General features: G+C 42.9%; 1 protein-coding gene across 4 annotated transcripts in view; it reads left to right on the top strand.

Annotated features, from left to right (window-relative positions):
- LOC138829667 (zinc finger protein 717-like) overlaps positions 1–27,348 on the top strand; it is a 55,694-nt gene that overhangs the window by 7,209 nt on the left and 21,137 nt on the right. Inside the window, exons 4-5 of one of the 4 annotated variants that reach the window (XM_070026136.1) lie at positions 1,668–1,726; positions 26,293–26,429. The gene's annotated coding sequence lies outside the window, so the exon portion shown is untranslated. Of the gene's footprint in view, positions 1–1,667; positions 1,727–8,309; positions 8,839–12,807; positions 13,017–26,292; positions 26,430–27,348 lie in introns of those variants that run through there. The other 3 variants (XM_070026138.1, XM_070026137.1, XM_070026139.1) reach the window with 3 other exon arrangements.

Raw genomic sequence — 27,348 nt, 5'->3', positions numbered from 1 at the left:
TTACAATTACATGGGCAAGGTAATGAGTACATTTCTTATCAAGCATTGTTGCCTCCTCCTTTGTTTCCTCTTTCAGATTATATTTCTAATATAATAATCTGAAATAGAAAACTTCCAATTTTAAAGGTTGGTTATTCAGTCACTAGTGTTTATGAGCATAGTCTACATATCAAAACAAAAAGAAAATAGCCCATCCTGAAATCTGTAGCTCCTGATTTCAAGAATTCTGGAAGGGAACACTTAGCCTATAAAAATTATTTTAAGTAAACTAAGAAAATATTCTTGTGATGTAGAAAAACCCAATACTAATGTGTAAACATTGCTTTTATATGATTCATATTGTCTTTCCTAGCAAAAACCACCTCACTGAAGTATACAGGGTAGACTTTAATTTTTTTGTAAATACTGTAAAGTTGATTTTATTTTATATGAACAGCTTTCATCCTATGTAATTGTGTAAAAACAACAGAACTCTGGATAAAAGAATTTTATGTGGCCAGGCGCCGGTGGCTCACGCCTGTAATCCTAGCTACTCAGGAGGCTGAGATCTGAGAATTGCATTTCAAAGCCAGCCTGGGCAGGAAAAGTCCGTGAGACTCCAGTAAACCACCAGAAAACCAGAAGTGGTGCCATGGCTTAAGTGGTAGAGCACTTGCCTTAAGGTGAAGAGCTGAGGGACAGTGCCCAGGCCCAGAGTTCAAGCCCTACAATGGACAAGAAAAAAAAATTTCCTATGTAATAAACCAACCAAGTACAAGCAAAAGCACATAGCTATTTGATTTGTTTTAAATTTTATGGATCTACATTTTGAGGTGTCAGGTTGGTATTTTGTGTTGATACTGTTTAAGTAACATATAAGACTTTTAATCTTCTAATTCCTTGGCTGAGGATGGTTGATTGGGATTTTGTCACTCCTAAAACACAGCATTTTAAGTTGTGTCTTTTATTAGGCCTTGTATCTCCAGCAGGATGGCCAAGGTTGTTCATAAGTCTGTTTAGGAATGTATCAGGGACTTCTCAAGTCTGTTTACATTATCAGTAAAGATGTCCCTTTGGCCAAAGCAGGTTAAATGGCAGATTGCAATCATTGCACAAGGGTACTCTGAACATTTGTATACATGGAAAGGTGCCATTTGACAACCATTATTGAAACATTATAAAACAGGAAATTTGTATACCTTTTCCCTATATAACTTTAGGTGAAAATTTCTGAGTTATACATGTTCTCCATGGTGTTGAAATATGTAAATAAATGAAGTAGAACACAAATGCTCATTGGAGTCTTCAGATACCTTTGCATTAATAGAAAGATAGTTCATACATCCCTCCAGTATTTCCGTAATGACTAGTTTTAATGAAGATCTGATGTGTTTATTTGGTTTCAAATATTCAACTGTATTTTGGGACCATTAGTTTTTATGAATTCTATATGTATATTAACCTAGAAATGAATTGCTTTCATAATATCTACTTTCATAATATCTACAATTAATGGACTGTGGATTTGAGTTTAGTGGAGAGTTTAGTGCTCTACTTGAGACATAAAAGATTTTTCTCCCATTAGAAGGCTTTATGCTTTTCCAGCCCATGTATCATGTTTTGAGCAGGAAAATTTGGGGCAAAATCACACAGGTTTTTTTCCCTAACTAATTTGCCTTCTCTCCCAGCCTTGCTTGCAGAATCTTCTGTTCATTGTCAAAAGAAGGAAAGAATGAAAGGATCTCTGGTGAGTTATTTTTATGCCCCTGCTAACTTTGAATATCAAAAAGTCAGGGACAGTGGCTAGGCCCTGAGTTCAAGGTCTAGGACCAGCACTAAAACAAACAAACAAAATACTAAAACTTGATGGAGCCTGGTAGACTTGAGAAAAGAAACAAACAAAAACTTCATGTAAACTCACCAAGTCTTGAGTTCAAGCCATAGGACTAACAACATCAAGATTAAAAAAAAAAATTAGAAATCAAACTTTGGTTCAAATTGTACTACTAGCATTGAGAAAAAAAAAAATCTCAGGAAGGGTTTACTACATCCTGAGTTAAAAGGCCTGGGAACAGCACCAAAACAAAATGAAAAAAAAAATTAACTCGTGCCTAAAGTTGTAGAGACTACTAGGCTTGAGGAAAAATAAATAAGTAAATGAAAAGGATGGCTAAAGAAGGGAAGAGCCAATTAAGGTTTGTAAAATCATGGCTTACACTTTGAATCCTAGCTGCTCAGGTCACTGAAAATCTGAGGATCACAGTTTGAAGCCAGGCAGCAAAACAAAACAAAACAGAAGCTGAGCTGTTGCTCCAGTTGTAGAGCCTGCTACCTTTGTGGCCTTATGGCAGGGTGGGAATGGGTGGGGGGTGGTATGGCTGGGATGGAGACTTAGACACATGGTCATGAGTTTAAGCCCTAGGACTAGGACAAAAAACAAAAACAGAAATTCACTATGGGAAAATTATAGAACCCTCTAGCATCTAGGGAAAAAATAGCCAGAAGTTCAGCTGAGGCTCAAGGTGTGGAGCCTGCTAACCTTGAGCAAAATAAGAAAAATCAAAGCAAAACAAAAGAAAAACAAACTCAAGGGAAGTTGCAGTCCTTAGGATCAGCAAGATTGGCACTCAAATAAAGACAAAGTAGTCAAAAACTGAGCTTTGGCTCAAATTGTACAGCTCATTATAATTGAGAAAGAAAAAGAAAAAAGATCAAAAGTTGGTATTTAGGTCTGAGTTCAATGTCTAGGATTACCAGCTCCCTCTCATCAAAATAATAATAATAATAATAAATAAGTAAATAAAATGAAGGAATGAAAAAGAAAGGAGGGTAAAAAGAAGAGAAAATCCCTTGAAAGTTCTTGAAGTCATCAGGGTAATATTTGCTCATGCATATAATTCTAGATTTTCAGGAGGCTAAGAGTTGTGAATTTTAATTTTTATCCTGCCCAGGTGGGAAAATCCATGAGACTGCTAACCAGGTGCCAGTGGCTCATGCCTGTAATCCTAGCTACTCAAAATGCTGTTGTCTGAGGATCAGGTTTCAAAGCTAGCCAGGGCATGAAAGTTCATCAGACTCATCTCCAATGAATCACCAGAAACCAGAAGTGATACTGTAGCTCAAGTGAGAGTGCTAGTCTTTAGCTGAAGAGCTGAGGGACAGCGCCCAGGCCCAGAGTTCAAAACCCACAACTGACCAAAAAAAAAAAAAAAATCACACACATGACACATACACAAAAAAACCAAACAACCCCTCCCCTCAAAAATAAAACAGGGGAGATAGAGCTGTAGTCAAGTGGTAGATCTGTATCCTTGACAGAAAAGCTCAGGGACAATACCTAAGACCTGATTTCAAGTTCCATTTTCAGGAGAAAGGTTTGGATCAAATTGTACTGTTGGCTTTGAGAAAAAAAAAAAAAAATCTCAGGAAGGGTGTTTCCCTTTGTCCTCAATGGGGCAGAGGGAAAAACAATTTTAAAATGAAAACTAGAAATTGGAAACAAAAAAAAAACCCTGAATGAATTGTTTAATAAGAAAAAAAGAAAAACTTAAGAATTTCTTTTAAGGGAGGAAAGAACAAAGCAAAGAAGATTCAAGTAAAACCAAGCTGAGGGCTGGGAAGGTGGCTCAGTGGTAGAGAGCTTGCCTAGCATGCATGAAGCCCTGGGTTCGATTCCTTAGTGCCACATAAACAGAAAAAGCTGGAAGTAGTGCTATGGCTCAAGTGTAGAGTGCTAGCCTTGAGCAAAAGTAGTTCAGGGATAGTGTCCAGGATCTGAGTGCAAGTCCCAGGACTAGCAAAAAAAAGAAAAAGAAAAAACAAAACAAAACAAGCTGACCTGACCAAAACTGTACCCCCAACAATAACCACAAAACCTTAGTTTTCCTTTCTGTTAGAGAGGTCAGTTCTTTAGAATATTTTCAACCTCTTGCAATGGATCTTTCTTCTCTGATCCATTGGGCTGTGCAGCCTTCGGAAAAACTGATAGGCAGTGCACTATTTGACTTTTATTTTCCTTGTGTCCTAGGCCTAGTCATAGGGTAGAGGAATTGTGGGCACAGGCAGTGATAATCACTCTTGAGACACTTGCTCACATGAGGGGCTTGCAGAATTTAACATCTTCACCAGCAGTGATTCATGCTGGTTTCTCTTTTCTTTTTGCTCATAAAGGTGTTTTAGATTTTAAGGAAGGATGGAGTTACATCATACTTATACAATTACTTATAGCATACACAGATTCTTACAGGTTACTTACATAATTCATAGATTGATAGATTATAGAACTCACAGATTCTTAGATTGCTTATGAAATTCACAGATTTATACCATGTACATTTTCTAAGAGAAGATAATAGGGATTTGTCTACATACTATAAGTAAAGTTAGAATTAAAAATAAATTCAAGCCGGGCGCTGGTGGCTCACGCCTGTAATTCTAGCTACTCAGGAGGCTGAGATCTGAGGATCTCGGTTCAAAGCCAGCCCGGGCAGGAGAGACCGTGAGACTCCTATCTCCAATAAACCACCAGAAAACCGGAAGTGGCGCTGTAGCTCAAGTGGTAGAGTGCTCGCCTTGAGCTGAAGAGCTGAGGGACAGCGCCCAGGCCCAGAGTTCAAGCCCCACGACCGACAAAAAAAAAAAAAAATAAATAAATTCAAGCTTAAAAGATAAGGTCATTTAGCTCTTAGCTATGCCCATTCATCCTAAGTGTGCTAAGGATGGAGAATACAGAGAAAAACGGCATTTCCAAGCAACTGCACACAGTTTGACCTTGTTTCCTTAGGATGATAAATGTTCCAGTTTTGTCTTTAGAGGACTTTCACTTATTTTTCCTAAAAAAAATCAGTTTTTAGTGTTTTCAGGCAGTACAATTTGTGACTATCAGGTTAGGGGTTAGCAGTGTTCAGAGACTCAAGCTCATTTTCTCTTGCATGTTCCTGTTGTTACAAATCCCCTTGCTGGGGTTGTTTTGCTGTACCAAGATGGGTAGCAGAGAAGCTCTTGCATGTCATTGACAAGGCTTTTGGCTCTCATTGCTTTGGTGTTTTTTAGGGCTCTTCACTGCCTTCTCTGGAACTGCTCTTTTTCCAGGTCTGCAGAGAGCAGCACAATGTGTGAAGAACAGTAACTATCCTGCTAACCACCCTCTTCCTCCCCCTTTTTCTTCTGGAGTTACAGTCTGTGCTCTCATTCTTAGGCTGTCCAGAGGGAAGGGCATTTTCCTTTGATGTTTTATCTCTGTTCCCAAAGCAAGAGCAGCAGGTGTCTTTGCTGAGCATGATGGGAACACAGCAACTTGAACTTTCTGTGCAGCCTCCTCTGGCAGCTCTTTACTTCCATACCAGGCATATCTCCTAGGCCCCACTCCAGGCTCATTGCAGCCCTGCCTCTTGCTAATTCTTCTGACTGTGTTCTTATCCTGGGGCTGAGCAGAGGTAAGGGATTTTGCTTTATAGTGCTGTCTCCTTATGTCTCTTAGGAAGGCAGCAGCTGTGGAGGGCAGGCACCGAATCATACAGGGAGTTGAGGCTGGGACTGGAGCTACTCTGCAGCAAGCAGAGGAGAATGGCAGGCAGGGAGACACTGCTGTGTCTCTTCTGCTTCTCATGGCAGATCTGCACAAATTCAGATGGTAATGACAAATAATGAAGCAGAGCAGGTAAACGTGTTCTCCTCTGTAGAGGGAAGGTGGAAAGGCCTGTGGGAGTTATGATCGACTACCCAGGTGCACTGATTTCACTTTCAGAGTGCTGATAGTGTCTGGTTTGAAGCCATCTTTTATCAGAAAAGAGATGGCCATGACTTCATCGAAATCCCTACACAGTTCTGATTTGCAGATCTGAGGTTGTGTATCCCAAGGCACACATTGTGGTGACAACTGTTTGGTCTAATTGGTCAGGTAGTGGCTCTGGATACAGGGAGTCTTCCTCAACTCGATCAAACCATGGGTGCACCATGAATTGTTGTATATTTGGCCTCAGCTATGGGTCTACAGTTAAGAGCTTCAAAAGGATGCTAAGTCCCTTTGAAGTCAGGTGAAATGATATATTGTACCTGCCCTGTACAATTTGTGTACATAGCCGTTTAAAGAGGTCATTTTAAATATTTTCCTATAACCATGAAAAGAAAGATGGTGCCCAGGTGCCAGAGACCCACTTTGAAGCCATCATATTCTTTTTTTTAATATTTTTTTTATTTTAAAGATACTGTAGAGAGGGTTACAATTATATGAGTAAGGTAATGAGTACATTTCCTATGAGCATTGTTACCCCCTCCTTTATTTTTCCCTACCATCCTTTCCTTCCCACCTCCCCAACTCATTCCTCCCCACTTCCCTGCTCCCAAAGTTGTAAAATTTGTTTTCAATATAGTGTCTTGTACATCTCATTGTTACAGTGGGTCAACCTGTATCCCTATTTAAGCATTTTGTTTTTTCTCTCCCCAAATTAGAAAAGTGTATATACAAGATGCAGGGCTCCAGAATCAACACAGTGAAAACAGGGGTTAAACCATGGGGAACATACCAAAGAAACAAACAAAAAAATCTCATAATGTATTATGAAAATGTTAAAAAAACACTTGTGTCCCTATCTTGGGGTTTATTTCTCTTAACATCATCTTATGTGGTCCTATGTACATAGCTTTTGACATTTTCTGCTTGTCCTAGACATATACTAGTTATTGCAAATAAGAGAAGCCATGGGTCCTATGTTTCTTTGGGCCTGGGCTTACTTCACTTAATTTTTTCCAGGTCTTTCCATTTCCTAACAAATGGGGCAATATCATTCTTTCTGAGGGAGGTATAGAATTCCATTGTATATATATACCAAATTTTCTTGATCCATTCATCTACTGAGATACTTCTGGATTGGTTCCATACTTAGCTATGGTAAATAATGCTGCCATAAACATAGTTGTGCTTGTAGCTTTAGTATGGCCTTGTGGAATCTCAATGTTGTTTTGATTTGCATTTCTTTTATGGCTAGAGAAGTTGAGCATTTCTTCATGTGTCTATTGGCCATTCTTATGTCCTTTTCAGAGAAGTTTCTCTTTAAGTCTTTATCCCATTTGTTAATTGGGCAGTTATTTCTTTGAGGATTTGTTGTTGGGGGACTTAATTTTTTTCAGTTGAAGGTATATTTTAGATATGAGACCCTTGTCCATTGTGTGGCTAGTGAAGATCTTCTCCCAATCCGTGGGCTTTCTATTCATCTTGCTAGCTATGTCCTTTGCCATTCAGAAGCTCTACAGTTTCATGCAATCCCATTTATCCAACCTTTCTTTGATTTGTTGTGTTTCTGGGTATTAAGAAAATTTTGAAGCCATCATATTCTTGTTGCAGGTACATTTTAGGGGCATGGAATATGATGGTACCACACTTTTCTGTGAGTAACCGCCCCAGGGCGATCCTGACACTCAGCCTCAAATTACCCACCTTGGCGTTGCCATTTACATCCAGTAGGATTTTTTTTCTGGCTTTAGATCACAGTGTGTGATTCTGTTGTGATGTAATAAACTACACTATTGATTATCTGCTTCACAACCCTCCTGGCTAAATCCTCAAAAAGGCAGTGGTATAAGTCTATGAGCCATGACAGGTGATTTCCCTTGGTAGCCATTTCCAACACCAGGTGTACATATTTCTCTCCCTGGATCACTTTGTACATTCTGATCACATGGGAGTGATGGAGATTTTTAATGATGTTTACCTCATTTTCCACCATGCTGAGGTGCCCTTCTTTCTTGAGATTTTCACTGCCACCTTGCTGTCTGTTAGGTGGTGATAGGCCTTCACCACCACATCATAGCTACCACCTCCAATGATCTCATCAGTATCATACTGGTTGAAAAAGATCTTCTCCAACACAACACAGTATGACATGTATTCAGCCTGGCTCCATCTTAATAAATATGGTGGATAGTAAATCTTAACTAAACTTAGCTCAATAAATAAGGCAGGTAGCAAATCTTAGCTGAATGAATTTGGTGGGTAACAAATCTTAACTAAAATTAGCTCAATCTAAACCATAGAATAATGGAAATCCACAAACCCACACAAAACAAAAATCTCCCTTTCTCACTCTCCTCATGCCCCCAAAAGAAAGCATCAACCTAGCTCTGATTTAGTCTAGCAGGTCATCCAAAGGAGAGCTCTCAGCATTGTAACTGACAAAGTTAGAGCAACTAACCCCTGCAGGGACCTCACAATGACATGTGAGGTCAGTGAGGAAATGGACCAATCACAGGTGGGCCTAGTGACATCAGAGAGGAATGGCCAATCACAGCCAGGCATGGATCCTTTGGAGATCTAGCTCCCAGGCCTGGAGGACTGTTGTCAAGGGCTCCAGGTAGCCTGGAGTTGAGGTGGACTGCTATGTTTACCATCATGGCAGCTTTTCCAGAACCATGAGGACAGTAGCCAAGTGCCTCCCTCCTCCAGGGACATCAGATCCTAGGACCTGTTTCCTCAGAGACACTGTCCCTGTGCTCCAGACACAAGGACCTCAGGCTTCTTGTGGCTAGGGGACTTGCTCCAACAATCTGGATCAACCATCTGATCAAATCATCGTGGATCCCAATGAAGTCCTAGGCATGCCTAGGGTGGGAAGATTCTACCAGAATGGCCTCTAGTGGAAGAGTCTACCAGAATGGCCTCTAGGTTCAAATACACCCTGGTTCTTCATGTCTGGTGCCAAATTATCTTATTTAAAAAATGACAAAATGAAAACAACTCAAAACCTTTGGTATATAATTTGAAGAAATGATTTTAAATTAAAAGGCTACAAGAAAAAAGATGAAATCACAAAAGAACAAACCCTGAGAAGGAGAAGCTTCAAACCTAAAGCTGAGGCATAGGAGGTATTGTTAAGTAGGATACATTGTGACAAATATGTCCAAGAAGGATTAAACTGGGGAGGTGAGGGGAGGGGGAGTTAGGAGGTGAAGCCAGGTGCAGGCTGCGTTTCTCTGCCTTCTGTGGATTTCTTTGTGCCTTTCTTTCCTTTTACTCAGGGTTCCCTGCGCTGGCATAGGGCCTCTCTCCATTCTCTCCCACTTCACTTGGTGGTGGAAATATGAGCAATTTCTGGTCAATTTCCACTCCCACTAGGAGTTACCAGCAGTTACTACCATCACCAAGTAAAAGAAAACATCATTTCCTAACAGGTCCTCATCAATTACTTTGCAATCCAGAGGCTGTGGGTTATGTACAAATTGATGAAGGGCAAGGGCTAGGGGAGGGGCTTCAAGTGCTAGATCCCCTGCCTAGCAAGAGGGATCTAGTTTGAAACTAGAGATTCTGTTTGAAACCTAGAACTTCTCTTTTAAAAATCTGTAACTAGTTATTACTTATATTTCTGGCTTTAAAACCACAAAGGCTTATTTATATTTACCTGCTTACTTTTATGTTTACCCTCTTCATTGCTTTTATTTCATTCTTTGTGTGTGTATAGGGGAGGATGCTAGGGATTGAATTTATGACTTTATGCTCTTGTTTGACTTTTTCTTTTTGGGAGGATTGATTATAGTACTTGATCTCAGGGCATAGATGTCAACCCTGAACTTTTTTTTTTTTTCAGGGCCAGAATTCTGCCACTCAAGTTGGCTTTATTTTCTCTTCTTCTTATTCCTTCTGGTTTCACTTTCAGGTCTGTTTTTCCCCTGCAAGTAGTCTTGTCTCTGGGAAGAGGATAAGGTTCCAGAAGCCCCTTCCCTTGCTGGGTGCATCATATATTGCAAAAGTGATGAAAGAGGCCTGAGATTAAAGCTAGGATAGATTCCCTGTTGGGGGGAGCCTGGATTGGTGTGCAGCTTTGATCAACAAGTGACTCTGGGAAGACTAAAAACAAAACACACCTCAAATCCAATTTCCTTCTGAGTCCTCTAGGGAGTTAGAAGAGGAGATGGGAAGGGGAGAGACTGTAAATAGTTTCCTTCCTATTATGACTTTGATTGACTATACTTTGTTCATGCAGTAATTACTGAATACAATAGTTACAATGTGCCTAGCCTGGGAAGATCCTCAGTTTACCTTCCCATGGTTGAGATATGTATGAGCTAAAATCCTCAGTTCTTAGCTCCACTTGGGCTACACGGCCCAGGGAAGAGGCTCCTTTTTGCAAACTCCTCTGTCCAGAAGGAGCTCCAGTTTTCTGATTCTCAATAAAGGGAAGTAGGTACTGCTAAAGATAAGGGTGCTATAGAGTATGAGGTTGGAGCTCACATCCTACAGAGGGAGGCCCAAAATAAGATCTTCTCTGAGGAGAAATCAAGGAACTAGAGAGGGAGTGAATATTTTAAACCAGCTGGCCAGGGAAGGGCTTGCTGAGGCAGAACTTCTTATCTAGTTCCTGAGAAGATGTAGGGAACCACACAAAGTTTATTTTTACGTGTGTGTGTGTGTGTGTGTACACGTGTACCAGTACCAGGACTTGAACTCCAGGTCTCATGCCCTTGCTTGGCTTTTCCTGCAAGTCAGGTCCTCTACCACCTAAGCCAAGCCTCTATTTCAGGATTTTGCTAGTTTATTAAAGATATATGTCCGTAAGCTCTGTCTGCCCAAGCTGGCTTTGAACAGGAATCCTCAGATATGAACCTCCTGAGTAGCTAGGATTACAGGCAGGAGCCATTAAGCATCCAAGTCCATACAAAGGTTTAGAGGAAGAAGTTTCTAGAGAAGAGCAGGGCAAATTTGCAAAGGCCCTTCCTATTTGTCAACTTGTTGGATATTTATTTGTTTATTTAGGAAAATATTAAGATCAGCATAACTAGGAGAAAAGCAAAAGGAGTAAATCAATCACATCATATGGCCTCACAGGCTGTAAGGATTCTCATGGATTGTTAATGTGAGGGAAAGCCACAGGTGAGTTCCCACAGTTTACCTGGGTTTCTTATGAAAGGATGCCTCTGGTTGCTCTGTTACAGCACTCTGCTCAATATAAAAGAAGTATTATTCATAGTAGTGAAAAGGTATAAACAACCTAAATGGCCATGGCTGAATAAACAAAATGTGGTGTATCCAGTCAATGCAATACCATTCCGTCTCAAAAAGGGAATGACATTCTGACCCATGTTACAACATGAGTGAATCTTTAAAATATAGTAAGTGAAATAAACCAGATATAAAAATTATACTTTGTTTACACATCCATGAGGCACGAGAAAATAGTCAAATTTGCTGGGTACCCATGGCTCACGCTTACAATACTAGCTACTCAGGGTTGAGAACTGAGGATGGAGGCTTGAAGCCAGACTAGGCAGAAAAGTCTCTGAGACTTTTTATCTCCAATTAGCTACCCAAAAGCCAGAAGAAGAGGAGGGACTCTGTAATTACCCTTGGGGCCCCATGGAGGGGACGGGGCATCAAGAGGTGAGCCTCACAGCTCCACAGACTGGGCCACCTGAGAGATCAGGGCTTTGAGAGGCTGACATCAGCCCCCCAAAAGGCCCTGCCAGAGGGCCCTGCCATGTCTTGGAAAGGGGCGGGACATGTCACCGGAAGGGGCGGGGCATGCCTTCAAAAAGGGGCGGATGTGCTATTGGAGGGGGTGGTGCGTCGAGTCTTACATGGGGAGCTGCCGATTGGGATTGGAGAGGGGGCAGCTTGGGGGAGGAGCTTGAATGGTGGTTTGAAACCGTTAGTGGGGGAGGGGCATAGCCTATCTGGGCATATATATAGGCGGCGGGCTCCAAGGCCTGGGGGGGAGCAGGAGAAAAACCAGGGGCCAGAGGAGCCGTTAGGGGGAGTAAGGGAAAACCCGGGAGACTCCTGAGGGGAGAGGAGTCCGGGGGAAACAGGGAACAGCCCTGAGGAAAACAGGCGAGAGGAGACCGGGGTCCTGAGGAGAGGTTAGAGGGAGGTTAGGGGAAGAACCGTTAGTGAGTTAGTTACCGTGGACGGAGGAGGTCATCCGGGGCCTCCTCTGGAGGTCATCCGGGACCTTCCTCGAGAGAGGCCTGTGGAGAGGCGCCCCCGGAGCGGAGCAGGGCAGGCCGTGGACAGGGGAGAGAGGCCTGCATGTGGGGGAGGAAGGTTAGAAAGGGAAAAGCCTTCCCCTCCGGAGCTTCGGAGCCTCGGAGGACCGGGGCTGGAGGTTTGCAGACCAACTAATAAAGGTCAGGGGGTCAGGACTGCCCACTGGAGGCTTGGAGGTTTGGTGGCTGAGGCTGCTCTTGGTTCTGGGTATCTAGCCCAGGGCAGGATAGTCTCAGGACCGACCCCCTTTCTGGTGTAAATAGTGTAAACTTCTTTTGTCCACCTTTCACCGTCTGTGCCTCGATGGATTGTCTCGCTCTCTGCGCATCATCAGCAAGTACTCAACCGCAGAACATCAGCCTGGAGCAAAAAAAAGTTCAACTTCGAATGGAGAATGAATAAGGTGGCCAGTGCAGGTGGAAAGGTAGTGGGAGAGGCTGAGGGCCTGAGGCGGGAAGACTGCCAACAGACACTGACATCCCAGGGTCAAAGCAGGTCTTGGTGTCCTCAGGCCCAGCTCAAGACCAGAGGGGAGCCCCAGACCCCGAGGGCTGGCCAGTGATAGCCAAGCTCCAGCACCATCTGCAAAGTCCAAGGAGCTCAACTCCCGGACCAAAGCTCATAGCAGCAGAGGGGGCCGGGACCGGATCCTGGAGCGCACTCTAACCTCTCCCAAACCGACCATGATCTCCAGCGATGGGCGTACCAATTAGTGCCCAGCAACCCAACTCTGCCCCCTTCTCACTGTCCTGTGGGCGGGGGAGTCATGGAGGAGCAGGAAGTTCCATTGCAGCTCGGGAGTGGGGGTATCCGATGTTGGACTCCCCCAAGTCGCCCCCGGATAGAGTGTAATGCCCCTCAAGAAGGCGGAAGTCGGCAGATAGAGGCGATTGCTAGCAAGAGTACAATAGGAAATCGCGGGGTCTGGTGGCTCCACAGTGCCCAACACTGACGTTGGCTGCGGCGACTTCCCCCTGCACCTCTGAATGACTCATGGTATCATCGGGCTCTGAGCTGCAAGGCTTGGGGTTTGGAGCCGGGGCGCCACTTCGGCTGGTGTTTGGTGAGTTGTTATTGTCGCCGCCACCGCGTGGACGGGTGCCTGGCTTGGTGCAGGGCTGCAGGGAGGAGAAGGGGCTTCTGCAGGCGGCTCTGGTACTGGCGGTCCTGCTCTTGCTGCCCAACGTGGGGCTGTGGGCTCTGTAAGGCCCGCTGCAGCTGGAGAGTCAGGAAAGGGGAGTCAGGAAAGGCGCTGTTCCCGCAGGTGAGTGCCTCGGTGCTTTGGGGCCTGGAATGCTGTGCCCCTCTTCCTCAAACACTGGTCTGTGGCTCCTTCTCCATCCCCTGTCGGTGTCCTCAGACGCAGCACCAGAAAAAGTCTGCGCTTCATCCCATCACACCCCCCCACACCGCCCCCAGTGTGAGGTAAATTGAGGCTCCGGGGACAGGGATTTGTCCATTCCATAGAGACAGAATTAGAAGCCAGGGCCCTTGATGTCCAGTCTGTGACTCTTATTTCTAATTTCCATACATTACACTCAGTCCTCCTTCCTGTTGCCCTCTCCTGTCCCCTAACCTCGTCCAGGGTTCTCTTTCTGGGAAGTACCCTGTTTGCATCTGCCTGTATCCCAGGGTGTGATGCCTTCTTTAGGACTGGTTCCCTCATCATCTCTGCTCCCCTCCCTCACCCCCACCTGTTGATCTTGGTGCTTCTGCTCAGGTCAGTCTCTTTTGCATTTTACCATTTGCACAGGGACCCCTAGGCCTCCCTGCTCCCCTCTCCCTATTGGGCTCTCCCCCATCCCAATTCTTTCTCAGGTCCTGTGGAGTCCTTGGGGAGTGACTGCAAAGATTCTCTTGGAGCTTCAGGTCCCTTGGATGGGGGTGAAAGGTGAATTTCTGGTTCTTGAGGAATTTGCCACGTTTGACTCTCCAGGAGTATAGAGGTGTCCTGGTGGAGGGATCCCTCAAAATGTCCCAGAGTACATTTCCCTGAGGATGGAATGCCACATACCTCCCTTCTCCTCTGAACTGATGGGATGTGGTATATTTTGCATTCCAAACTGTGATCATATTTGTTTCTGCCTCTTTGAAAGTTATTCATGTACCTGCGTCTGGGTATATGCATTTGGACTAAATTAGTATTTTTGTCTTCGTGTGCGTGTGTGCTGTGTGCATGCGTGCTGTGTGCATGCATGCGTGTGTGCATGCGTGCGTGCGTGTGCACACGTGTTTAGAACCTGGGTCAGCTGTTTGTTTCATTGAGTAGAGATGGCAATCTTGGGCGGAGTGTCTCATTCACTGGTAAAGTCTATACTTTTTAGCATGATGAGGAGGAGAAGCAGGAGGAAGGAAGGGAGGGGAGAGAAGGAAGAACTAAGAGGAAGAGGAAGGAGGAGGAAGAGGAAGATGGAGGAAGAGGTGGAAGGTAGTCAGGAACCAGTGGATCAAGCCTGTAATCCTAACTACTACAGATCTGAGGATGATGGTTCAAACCAGCCAGGGCAGGAAAGTCCGTGAGACTCTAATCTCTAATAAACTACTCAGAAAAGGCTGGAAGTGAAATTTGGCTGAAGTGGTAAAGCACTTGCCTTGATTGAGCATAAAGAGGCTCACAGATAGTGCTCAGGCCCTGAATTCCAAGTCCCAGAAACAGCAAAAAATAAATAAGCAAAACAAGAGGTGGAAGGAGAAGAGAAAGATTGGGTTTTATGGTAGTCATATATTTTGTTGCTGTTGCTATGACAAATTACTTGACAGAAATAAATTAAGAGAAAAGATTTTTGTTGCTCAGTGTCACAGATTTCAGGCAATCATGGCAGAGCAGAACAACACATGATGGCCAGGGAGTTAGGGGGAGGGGTAAGAGATGGAAAGAGAAAGCCTGGTATTGCAGGATTCTCTTCTCCCCCCCCCCACCCCCCCACCCCCCGCCACACACACTGCTTCAATTCCATATGGAAAGCCAGCCTGTGGGATGGTGCCACCCAAATGCAGGAGGGATTTCTGCTTCAGTTAATCTGCTATGGAAACCCCCAGACTCTCCCAGATTGGTGCTTTACTAATCAGCTGGGAGCATCTAAACCCAATCAAATCAATCCCAATTAAGCTCATCCTCAAGATTAACCATCACAGATGACTACTTCATTTGCCTCCAAATTTACCTTCCTCGTTCTCTCACAGCTCACCTATCATTGATCATTCTTGTTTTAATTGTGTGTGTGTGTGTGTGTGTGTGTGTGTGTGTATGTATGCACATGCACCTACATGTGTATGGACTTGTGCTTGATACTATGGCTTGAACTCAGGCTCTGGGAGCTCTCCCTTAGCTTTTGTGTCCAAGATAATGCCAGTGCCCTATCATTTGAGCCATGCCTCCACTTCTGGCTTTTTTGGTGGTTCATAGGAGATAAAAGTCTCACATGCTAGGCTCTGTTGGCTCACACTTGTAATTCTAGCTACTCAGGAGGCTAAAATCTGAGGGTTGAGGTTCAAAGCCAGCCAAAGCAGGGCAGTTATCTCCAATTAACAACCAGCTGTGATTTAAAGTGGTAGAGCACTAGCCTTGAGAAAAAAGAGCTCAAGGACAGCACCCAGGCCCTGAGTTCAAACTCCACGAATGACAAATAAAAAGTCTCATAAACTTTCCTGCCTGAGCTGACATTGAACTCTGATCCTTAGATCAGACTGGCATCCAGTCTCTGTGATAATGGATGTTCCTAAAATTGCCACAACTGTTTGGCTTTAATGGAGCCTGCAAGATGCAGCAGGGTGTAGAATGGCTCTGCCCAGTGGAAAGGGCAGAACTGGTCATCACCATAGGCTGAGTGGCTCAGACAACAGTTGTCTTCCCCTCCCCTGGGGTCCACATCAGTCAGGCCTTGGAACCTTCCAAAGTAGCTCTGTAAGTCACAAGGAGATGTTGTATATGGAGTTACTTAGTCAACTAATCCAGTAAACAATATCAGCAGGACCTAGCCGGATTTATGATGGGCTGCCAAGAGGACCTTTTGCTAAAGGAGATGTGCCTGCTTGTGGCTTCTGCTCACCACTGACCAGGCTTGAACAGGATCTGAGTACTGTCCCTGAGCTCTTTTGCTCAAGATTAGTACTCTATCACTTAGAGCCACACAGCTCCACTTCTGGTTTTCTGGTTGTTAATAGAAGATGAGAGTCTCACAGACTTTCCTGCCCAGGCTGCCTTTGAACCACAATCTGCAGACAGCTTCCTGAATAGCTAGGATCACAGGTGTGAGGTATCAGCACCCAGCCTTTTTTTTTTCCTGGAAACCTAGTTGTTCTGTGTGTATAATGGTAATGTTCTGAATATGTTTTGCAGTGTTCCCATTGTGTGTGTGTGTGTGTCTATGTATGTCTGCTATTCCTGGGGCTTTAACTCAGGGCCTGAGTACTGTCCCTAAGCTTTTTGGAATTTTTTTGCTCAAGGTTAATTCTCTGCCACTTGAGACACAACTCCATTGCTGGCCTTTTGGTGATTAGTTGAGTAGTTAGGAAATAGGCCTACGCCACCAATGCCCAATGAGAAAAAGGTACGTTTTACCAATACAAATATGCCTACATCCAATAGAAGCATGCACATTTCATGTCGGGTGCCCATGGCTCTTTTCTATAATCCTAGCTAATGTGTGAGCCACAGAGACAGGCTCTACCTCAGTTAAAAGCAGTCATTTTTCCTCACTTGCTTGTGTGAAGAATTTAGTGGCTGATGCCTATAATCCTCACTACTCAGGAGGTTAAGATCTGTGGATCACAGTTCAAACACAGCCTGCGCAGGAAAGTCCCTGTGAGACTCTTATCTCCAATGAGCCACTCAAAAACCAGAAGTGGAGCTGTGGCTCAAGTGGTAGAGTGCTAGCATTGAGAACAAAAACTCATGGACAGAACCCAGGTCAAAAGTTCAAGCCCCAGAACTAGAAAAAAAAAAAATTCTTGCATAGTGCAGAAGTGAAAGTATGTATGAATAAGTTCAACACTCAGGAGACTGAGGCAGGAAGATCAAGTGTTTGAGGCCTGGACTATGTAGTTTAGTTTGAAGCCATCATACAATGCATAGTAAGATCATATTTCACAAAATACAAACAAAAGGATTCCTACGTGATGAATACAGTGCACTTTCCTCTCCAGCCATCCATGTAGATTTGAAGACACAAAATAAGTATTAATCTTCTCAGGGACAGCTGATATCGGTATCTGTGGTCCAAGCCACTACTGGCAGCAAGAAGGGTATTAAAAGCCTATTTCCTGCCTTGATTAAGATTCCTTTCTAAGCCAGGTGCCAGTGGTTCATATCTATAATCCTAGCTACTCAGGAGTTTGAAATCTGAGAATAAAGGTTCAAAGCCAGCTGGGGCAGGAAACTCTAGGGGCCCTTATTTCCAATCAAGCAACCCCCCAAAAGCTAGAAAAGGAGGTGTCACTCAAGTGGTAGGACACTCAAGTGGTAGCACAAAAGCTTGAATTCAAGCCCCAGGATTGATTGGTACACACAAAAATTTTTCCTATGGACCCTTCCTTCTCTTTGGGCTCTGCATGCAGGCCATGAAACATGTTTGGTGTAGATTCAGAACCACCGCTGCTTGTGTGGGTGCTGATGATACCCATTGACCAACTCCCTCTGACCCTTTTACCATTTCCCTGGTTCGTTGGCCTGCTGTGGGCTCTGCTCCTCAGCACTCAACAACTGTGGATTTCTTCAGAGGAGAAAGCAAGCTAGAGGGGTGACCAACCTGAATGGGGCAGGAAGAGAACTTGTTCACTGCAACTCAAGCCTTTCCTACAAGTTCAGGCTTGCACAGAACCCCACATCACCCCTTTACTTAGCCTCCTGTTCTTCTGCTTCTGATCCTTCTGGAACATGATACACCTTACATATAATCATTTCAGGGACTCCCTGGGAACCTGAAGGCAGCATCACATTGCTGTCTAGTCTTCCTCTCTGTCCACATACTGTCTTCACTGAGTATATCCCCCCTTCCTCAGCATTCCTTCAGTCTCCCCATGGAAGTGCATCTTAGTGACATGGGCAGGCAAAAGAGAGTCACTCTGTCTGTTGCATCTACTGTGTGTGTGTCTGTGTGTGTGTCTGTGTGTGTATCTGTGTGTGTGTCTGTGTGTGTATCTGTGTGTGTGTCTGTGTCTCTGCGTGTGTGTGTGTGTGTGTGTGTGTGTGTGTGTGTGTGTGTGTGTGTGTGTGTGTGTGTGTGTGTGTGTGTTTCCCCTAAGGTTTGAACTCTAGATCTGGGTGATGCCCCTATGCTTTTCTGTTCAAGGCTAGTGCTCTACCACTTGAGCCACAGTTCCATGTCCAGATTTTTGGTAGTAAAATGTAAATAGATAAGATTCCACTGGCTTTCCTTCCCAGGCTGTCTTTGAACCAGGATCCTCAGATCTCAGCCTCCTGAGTAGCTAGGATTATAGGTGTGAGCCACTGAGGCCCAGCTCAGTAATTTTTTTAAGTGCACTTTAGTGATCTCATCTTCATTACATCTGTAATGATACTATTTCCAAACAACATCATATTCTGAGATAACTGATATTAGGATTTCAAAATATGAATTTTGATAATCAATACATGGATTGTGCTTTTCATGTTGCTTTTTTTTTTGTGCTAATGCTGTGGCTTGAACTGAAGGCCAGTAGCTTTTTTCCTGAGGGATAGCATTCTACCACTAGTGCCACAGCTACACTTCTGACCTTTTCTTAGTTGACTAGAGATAAGCGTCTCATGGACTTTGTTGCCTTGGCTGGCTTTGAACCTCACTCCTCAGATTTCAGCCTCAGAGGTAGCCAGAATTACAGGTATGAGCCACCTAGTTTTGTGCTGCTTTTTAAAATTTATTTTCACTTTATGAAATTACATATTTGCTCATGGTCACAAAATGAATGAGGGAAAATTTGAATTGTCAACTAGATTTTCTGATTCAACAGCCTGTGCTTTCCCTCTCCAGTGACAATTATCTGATTGTCTAAGAACTTTTTAGATTTCCATAGTACACACTATTCCCACTACCTTCCAGACTGAGGCTACATGTTGTTTGTCTTTATGATTTTCTTATTGGCTTTCCTTTCATGTAACCTAATTTACACATTTATATAACCTGTTTTCTTCCTGTGGGCATTGCATTTACAAACTTGAGTCATGTCATACTTTACTATTACTTGATCCTCCTCCTCTTCCTCCTCCTCCTATTATTCTTATGACTCTGAGGTAGGAATGTCATTATGATATCCAGGTTGATTTCAATCTCCTGAGCTCAAGTGGTTTTCCCTCAGACTCCCAAATAGCTGGGACTATAGGTACACAGCATTATGTTTGGTTTCTCCTTTATTATTGTTATAAAGATAACCCATGCCTTTTTTGTTTCATTTTGTTTTCATTTTGTGATGGTCCTGGAGCTTGAACTCCAGGCCTGAATGCAGTTCTAAAACTTTTTGGTCCAGGCTAGTGCTCGTGCTCTACCAATTTAGGCCACTGCTCCACTTCCAGAATTTTGGTGATTAATTCATGGATTTTCCTGCTTGGGTTGTTTTTGAGCTATGATCCTCAGATCTCAACCTCCTGAATAGTTAGGATTATAAGCCAAGAGAGAGCCATTGGCACCTGGCTTGAGCACATTCTTTTTCTTTGCAGGGGGCGGGGGGAAGCAGGGGGTCCAGTCGTGGGGCCTGAACTCAGGGCCTGGGCACTGTCCCTCAGCTCTTCAGCTCAAGGCTAGTGCTATACCACTTGAGCCACAGTGTCACTTCCAGCCTTTTTTCTTTTCTTCTTATGTGGTGTTGAGGAATCGAACCCAGGGCCTCATGTAGGCAAGGCAAGCTTTCTACCCTGAGCCACCTTCCCAGCCCTGAGCACATTGTGTGTGTGTGTGTGTGTGTGTGTGTGTGTGTGTGTGTGTGTGTGTGTGTGTGTGTGTGTGTGTGTGTGTGTGTGTGTGTGTGTGTGTGTGTGTGTGTGTTGTGGGGCTTGAACTCTGGGCTTGGGCACTATCCCTGAGCTCTTCAGCTTAAGGCGAGCACTCTACCGCTTGAGTCACAGTGCCACTTCTGATTTTCTAGTGGTTAATTGGAGATAAGAGTCTCAGACTTTTCTGCCTGGGCTGGCTTTGAACCGTGATCCTCAGATCTCAGCCTCCTGAGTAGCTAGGATTACAGGCATGAGCCACTGGAGCCCAGCTTCCTGAACACATTCTTTTTTTTGTTTTGTTTTGTTTTGTTTTGTTTTGTTTTTGGGTCTGGTTGTGAGGCCTGAACTCTGGGCCTGGGCACTGTCCCTCAGCTCTTCAGCTCAAGGCTAGCGCTCTACCACTTGAGCCACAGCGCCACTTCCAGCTTTTCTCTTTTTGCTTATGTGGTGCTGAGGAATTGAACCCAGGGCCTCATGCATGCAAGGCAAGTGCTCTGCCACTGAGCCACCTTCCCAGCCCCTGAACACATTGTTTATGAAAGCATCTCCCCATGGCAAGGGACTCAATTAGATGATCTTTTGGCCACATTCTTCATGTTTCAATCTCCCAGTAGAGAAGACATAGGTTTGTACAGCTTAATAGCAGGCAGAGTCACAGGAGCTCTTCAATCGCTTACTGTTTTCTCCCGCTAGCCTTTGCTTTTGAAGATGATATCTTTTTTAAAATCCCTCACCTAGGAGTGGGGTGTATGGGTGTGTGTGTGTGTGCATGCGAGTGTGTGCGTGCACGCATGCATGTGTATGCCCATGTGCAATGAATGCACTCACATACTGTCCCTTGTTAATTTGATCATTTCTAAGCTCTCACATATCTCTTTGAATTCATTCGCTCAGAGCACATGGTGCCACCAAATAGGCATGCTCAACAAATAGATACATCCTGGAGAACCCCACAGCAGACCTTTTCCCCCATGCCAGTCAATAAGACACACATTATATGTACTTCAATTTTATCTTTAATTTTGCTGGCTGCCTGACTGCCTTTGTCCCCCAAATTCAGTTTCTGGAATTAGACTAATCTTAATGCAGCAAGATACCAAGTTTATGGATAGAAGTGCCCTTATTTTTCTAAGATCTGATTACAAGTAACTAAGTGGAAAGAAAATGAAGATAAGCATATGTGGAATTAAAAGCTGTAACCTAGATAATGAATGTTCAAGATGCCTGGTAAACTTGGGATGTATACACAACAGAGATATGAAGTAAAGTGTCTTTGAATGAAGTTGTAGGATTTTGGGTGTGGAATGAATAGTCATTTAAAGAATGAAGATGAGAGTCAGACTGAAGTTAAGAACAGATTGGTGTGCTAACATTACCTATTGCAGGCGCTACTTATTCTTCTCTAATCTGAGATGCCACTGTTAACATCAAACTACTTCTGTGCTGGGGAGGGCTTTTGGGTTCTTGATCTTGCTCCATTAAGAGATCTGAACAGTTTGGAAAGAAGTATTTTTAAGTGTAATTGAAAAAAACTTGAACATAAAACAGGCTATTCCATTGGGATCTCAGAAAACAATTCTTCCAGTCCTGTCTGTCCACTATATCCCCTAAGTTTCCACTTAAGCAATATCATTTCAAACATTTACTCATTCAAAATGGATAAATCTTCCATTCAATGCCACATACTATTCTAGGACTAGAGGATAGAGCAACACATTGAAAAATGAGTTCTTAAACACAACAGCCAGGTACCCGTGGCTCAGGCCTGTAATCTAGCTATTTAGGAGGCTGAGTTCTAAGGATCCTGGTTCAAAGCCAACCCCAGCAGGAATGTCCATGAGACTCTAATTAACCACCAGAAAACTAAGTTGCACTGTGGCTCAAGTGGTAGAGTCCTAGGCTTGAGCTGAATAGCTGAGGAACAGCACCCAGAGTTCAAGACCCATGACTGACAAAAAAGAAAAAAGAAAAAGAAATAGACCAGGGAGCTTATCTTACAGTAGCAAAAGCTAAGCACCCATTATATCTGCTCTGGCTTACTAAGGTTCGGAATCAGAGATGTTCTCAGACTCATTGCCCGTGGAGTGACTCAGACCTGCACTTCCCAGTTAGGTTAGCAAGAATTAAAATGGGTAGTAGTAGGTTAGTAGTGGTGGTTGTGGGGTTTATAAAATACATGGGGAATAACCCAATATTTATAAACTACCACAACTACCATTTACAGTCTGGATGTAGCCTAAGGGCATACAGCAAATGAAGAAAACACTACAGCTTTTTAAGAAATCTGAGTTTTTAAAGACCTTTTTTGGTGTTTAAAGAACATAATTTAAAACAAAAAACCCCACCATATCTGCCACATAACTAACTACTTACATTCTCCCTTTCCAAGGGACAGAAATTCCACAGAGAAGTGGGAAACAGGTACAGAGCTATCTCCTCTCCTCTACTGTAATTGTAGAGATGTCTGCCTACTAGGCTTCCATTTTTCTCTCACAAACAAGACAACAGTCAAGCTAGTATTAGTGGAACTCAGTATGGTGAGGGTAAAATACTATAGAAGCATTTACAAAAACTGCAATGAAATAGGTTAAAATTATTTTAGGAAGGAGAGTGGATAAGGAAGAATGATGAAGTGAGGTCAGTGAAGTAAATTATATTCTTTTATTACAATGTCACCATGAAACTCCCCTGTACAGCTGAAGTATGTTAATAAAACTACTTGTTTTTAGAAAAGAGCAGTTGATAGCCAATGTCCTACAAAATGGCGAAACCACAGGTACTTATATCCTAAAATCAGCAAGAAGATAAATAGGTCTACTCTTGCCACTTTGAAGTTGTACTTTTATTTTTTTTCCTTGTTCTGTTTTCTTTTTTTTTAATTTTAATTTTAATTTTTTGTGAACATACTGTACAGAGGGGTTACAATTACATGGGCAAGATAATGAGTACATTTCTTATCAAGCATTGCAGCCTCCTCCTTTGTTTACCCTTCACATCTCTTCCCAGCCTCCCCCCACACTCCCCCCAGCACCAAAGTTGTAAAGTTCATTTTCGACATGACAACTTGTACTTCTCATAGTTGCAACGGGTCCACCTGTATCCTTAAACAACTTGTTTTTCCCCATCTCCTCCACAAATTATACCTACATCAAATATAGTGAAAGCAGGGGTTATACTGTGGGGGAGGGACATACAAAGCAACAAAGAAATAATCTTATAAATGCGTTAGAAACACATGCATGAAAGAAAAAAACATTAAAATACATATCTAAGGGTTCATTTTCCTGACATCACATTATCTGACCTTTTCCGCTTGACTCATACATATACTAGATATTGCAAATAAGGGAAACCATGGGACCTATGTTTCTTTGGGCTTGGCTTACTTCACTTAATATAATTTTTTCCAAGCCTTTTCATTTCCTAACAAATGGGGCAATGTCATTCTTTCTGATGGAGGCATAGAATTCCATTGTGTATATATACCACATTTTCTTGATCCATTCATCTACTGAGGGGCATCTGGGTTGGTTCCAGATCTTAGCTATGGTAAATAATGCTGCAATAAGCATAGTTGTGCTGGTAGCTTTAGTGTGGTCTTGTTTGTAAACATTTAGGTAAATGCCCAAAAGTGGGATTGCTGGGTCATAGGGGAGCTCTATGTGGAGTCTTTTGAGGAAGGAACCTCCATACTGCTTTCCAAAGTGGTTGAACAAGTTTACACTCCCACCAACAATGCAGTAAGGTTCCCTTCTGTCCACATCCCCTCCAGCATCTGTTGTTGTTAGAGTTCTTGAATTTTGCCATTCTAACTGGGGTGAGGTGGTATCTCAATGTTGTTTTGATTTGCATTTCTTTTATGGCTAGGGAGGTTGAGCATTTCTTCATGTGTCTATTGGCCATCCCTCTTTCTTCTTGAGAGAAGTTTCTCTTCAAGTCTTTAGTCCACTTATTTATTGGGCAGTTGTTTCTTTGAGGATTTGTTGTTGGGGGATTTAATTTTTTGAGTTCCAAGTATATTTTAGATATGAGACCCTTGTCTGTTGTATGGCTAGTGAAGATTTTCTCCCAATCCGTGGGCTTTCTATTGATCTTGCTATGTCCTTTGCCATGCAGAAGCACTGCAATGAAGTTGCACTTTTAAAGTTGCTAGCAAGGTCAGTTTGATGATAGAAATTTAAGTATCTAGGTAGATAGGAAGGAGTGCAATTATCTTTGGTGCAGATAACATTGTCTTTTTATTTGTGCCATCCTGGGCCTACAACTCAGGGATAGCGTGCTGTCCTGAGCTTTTTACTCAAGGTTACAGCTTTCCCACTTCAGCTGCAGCTCTACTTCTGCTTTTGATGGTTAATTGGAGATAAGATTCTCAGGTACGTCTTTCCCCAGACTGGCTTCCAAAGTCAGCCTCCTGAGTAGCTAGAATTATAGTCAGCAGCCACTGGCTCCCAAAGCTAACATTTTATTTAGAAAATCACAAGGATTCACTAAAATTTATTATGTTTAATAACTGAGTAACTGAGATCAATGAAGTAACAGTGTATAATGTATGCATAAAAATAATTGGACTTGGGGCTGGGAAGGTGGCTCAGTGGTAGAGAGCGCTTGCCTTGCATGCATGAGGCCCTGGGTTTGATTTCTCAGCACCACGTAAGCAAAAAGAAAAAAGCTGGACGTGGCACTGTGGCTCAAGTGGTAGAGTGCTAGCCTTGAGCTGAAAAGCTAAGGGACAGCACCCAGGCCCAGAGTTCAGGACCCACAACTGGACCCCCCCGCAAAAAAATTGGACTTACATTTTGAGCAATGAACAATTTAAAACTAATACAGGGAGTCAGTTCTGTTTATAGTAGTATAAAAATAGAACACTTAAAAATTAATGTATCAAAAAATGTAACCTTGAACAAGGAAAACTACATTAGACAGCAAATCTTGAAAGCAACCCAGTGTTTACTTGATCCTATTCTTGCCTCTCAATTTACTTTTACAGAAAGAAACTATTATTATATTTATATTATTCATTTTTACTTATATTACTATATTTATAATAATATATTATTGCATGCACTCATGTAAATCCAAATATGCCCCACAATCTCCATTTTTATGAGGAATAGCTCAGGTCCACAAGAGGCATGGAAAACCCATACACTGAAGGACTGAATATCAGGCATGAAAGTTCCTACCCAATCCTTCCCAATCATGTGTGTAAAGGACCATCAAAAATCACAATAAACATTTAAGAAAGAAGCATTGAATCTCTGATATGAGGGAGGGAGGCAAAAGATTTATTCCACAGTCTAATGGATTGGTTCTGGGAAGACAAGTCTGACGTCCTGTAGCTATGTAGCCTAGAGTTACTGAGAGGAATTTTCAGTATCAGAGAAGAGGTAAGAACTCAAATACACAGTAGGACATGCAAAACAGAATGACAAAAACAGACTGATTTGGGACAAAGACTCAAGCTTCACATCATGCTAAACTTCATGGCTCTACCCAAACCCACATTCATTCTGATCCCTATAAACCACCCTCTCTTTAAAAGAGTAATGGAGGTGACATACCAGGCTCTAAGAAACCCCCTGTAAGGGAATGTTTCAGTAGTTAGCTGAAGAAATTTATTAAAGGAAAGGCAAGTAGAGTCCAGCAAATGCTCACAGACAGTGGCCAAGCTCTCAGTTCAAGCCACAGGACCAACAGCAAGTAGAAGAAAAAAAAAAACTTAAAGGAAAGGCAAATTTCAGAAACAAATAACCAGCAACTCCTTAAGAGTTCATAGATGGAATTTGGAAATTTCTGAGAAATTGTTAATTTCAAGAAATCTAAATTGACACAATATTTTACTGTACTTCGCAATCATGCTACTTTATTCCAGTGTATACATTAGCACAGTTGAAAATGGTCCAAGAATCAGTTTATTGGCTGTAAATACTTTTTGAAAGTGAGAGGGGAGATATTCTAAAATTTAAGGCAAAACAGTAATTTAGAGTCAGCAAAACATATATGTTAAGCAAAAATATAAGCATAAGCAACAGAATCTCATAATCTCTATTGCATTATTATAATTAAGAATTAAAATAGGAAATTATGTACTGTTCCCAAAACAGTTCCATTATCTGGCTAGTGTCACAATATTTCAGGAGGCAAACAGTGATTTTCAGGAAGAAACTCATTTTAGCTGCCACAGTTGGGAGACAAAGGTCACTATGCATTGAGGCATCCTCAGACCTAGGGTCTGACACTGGTCCAAGCCCTGTCTAAGCCCACTTTCTCTAGGATTGTCCCCACATTGTGGGAATTGTAGTCTCCATTGGAGCACAGATTCTTTGAAAGTGGTGTGTGGTTTATTTGAGCAGAAGAACCTACTGCATGTGTACCTCTCCACCCACTGTTGGTGTTTTCACTTTGCAAATTCTAGCTTTTTTCCCTTTGCCTTGCTGCTGGAAGTGTTCTGAAGTACTATAGTTGGAGCCCCAAGGCAGGTGCCCAGACTCTCTTCAGTGGACCTTGACAACTATGACTTGAAGGGATCCCAGGCTGTGGAACTGATGTCAGGTAAGAAGTCCGAGCTGAGTGCAGGACATGCCCTCCACGTGTTTCTCTGGTCAGGACTTCATGATGTGTTTGTGGTTCATGAGTTTGCACTGCCATTAGTGTATGTGCCTCCAGACATCTGAAAGAGGCTCCCAAAGTTCTGAGAGCAAATTAGGTATTTCTCCAGACTAGGAGAGCTGGGAGCTGTGCATTAATATTCCATGACCAAGAGATTCTGCTGTTAACCCATGTGACTTTATTCACTTTGCCCAGCTCTAAGATGAGCACAGTAACAATTCCAGTGAAATTGTGCAGTGTGTGTCTGCCTTGAGTCCATTTATATTGCATTTGTATTTTAGGGTTCTTTGTTGTTTCTCCTACAGGTGTCTGCTCTGCTCCTGCCTTGTTAGCCTTTTTAGCACTTCTGGCTTCAGTTCAAATATGTTTGTACATGAGCTTTTGTCTAGAGACAGTTCTACATGGGATATTGGAATAGTGTGTGGTGGTGCTGTATTTTTAGGAATGAAGCCTAGCAATGTTTGAAGGAAGGCACCCTATGAATTGGAATCTCCCTCCTGAAAGAACAGACCTTGTCAACTCTGACAAGCCTTAAAGAGCAAAGGCAGAAAAGCACAGGAAGGGTTAAATGTTTTTAGCTTTCCTTGCTTTAAACAAAAATCGGTTCTACTTCCCAGAGCACAAAATTCACATGGAACTCTTTCCCCCAACAATCTCAATCACTTGGTGCTGTTGGAAAGTTTAGACCAACTTTCAGGAGTGGTAGGCAACTGGACTGAGGAATGAGCCAGAGCCTAGTTATCACAGGGGATATGAGGCTGTGGTTTGGTGTGGAGGGATCACTGTCACAGCTGAAAGTATCTGTCTATGTACTAATCCCTAAATCTATTCTCATTGATTTATTCAGCTTTTCCTGCTATCA

Source organism: Dipodomys merriami, unplaced genomic scaffold, assembly GCF_024711535.1.
Source record: "Dipodomys merriami isolate MVZ:Mamm:240054 unplaced genomic scaffold, mDipMer1.0.p SCAF_175, whole genome shotgun sequence".
NCBI lineage: Eukaryota > Metazoa > Chordata > Mammalia > Rodentia > Heteromyidae > Dipodomys > Dipodomys merriami.
This window is presented reverse-complemented; position numbering and strand designations above follow the sequence as displayed.